The sequence below is a fragment of the Cebus imitator genome, unplaced genomic scaffold (genome assembly GCF_001604975.1).
Source record: "Cebus imitator isolate Cc_AM_T3 unplaced genomic scaffold, Cebus_imitator-1.0 Scaffold1051, whole genome shotgun sequence".
Taxonomy (NCBI): Eukaryota; Metazoa; Chordata; class Mammalia; order Primates; family Cebidae; genus Cebus; species Cebus imitator.
The window spans coordinates 1-976 of NW_016108366.1; positions in this window are offsets into that span (position 1 = coordinate 1).

A 976-nucleotide genomic window follows, 5' to 3' on the forward strand; every position below is an offset into this window, starting at 1 on the left:
TGGATCTTGCTGAGTTCACTTCAGTTTAGTGGTGAATACGGTAAAGGTGGGTTTCTCTGCCCTCACCCAGTGTTTGCTCTCAGTACACTCTTGGAAGCTCAGTTGTGAATTTTGGGAATCTTCCTAAAACTCAATCACAGCAAGCAAATTTTCACTGAAGAAAGAGGTAACAATTCAGGCGTAATTAAATTTAGGTTATAAAAATTAGTTATTGAAACCTCAATGCCAGTCTTTAGTAATTTATATTATAAAATGCTCAGCTACATCAATGGAGTTCTCTTATCCTCTTAGGGATGAGTGTCCACGTGGGCCAGTGGTACAGTCACAGAGATTAGGGAGGTGGGCTGTCCAGGCTTTCCTGGTCTTTCAGAGGAAAATTGCAGAGTCATCTCCTCCCCATTAACATCAGATTTCACATCTGTATGTGACCCTTGAAAATCTCATTGCCATGTTCCTGCATAATAGGAGTTAAATGGTGAATGAAGCTGACATGCTGGGTGTGTCATTTTAGAATTAGCCAAGGAAATTACCTGCATAATGTTTCATTATCCAGTCCTGGAGCCTCTCCTGTCTAGGCTTTGCATTATATTTATGATTTTCCACGTTCTTTAGTCAGTACAAATATTCTTTTTAACTTTCTACTGAAATAGCCCCACATAATAATCTAGAGGCATCAAGATAAAAAAATAACTAATTTGGATATTAACCCAAGTTCCAGGTAAGGTCACAGTTTGTGGTGATAGTGAGACAGGCTGGAAACTGACCGTGCTCATGGATGCTTCATGTTAATAGGGAGACCCTGTACACCCAAGAGATTTAGACACTTCCACGGAGAACCTCTACCTAATATTATTTGTTATGAATCACACCTCAATAATGAAACTGTAGGTTAAGGACTAAAATTTCTGTTGCTAACAAAAGCCTTCCTTTAGAACATAGTCCTCTATCTGATGTAAAATCAGCCCATTTGGCAGAA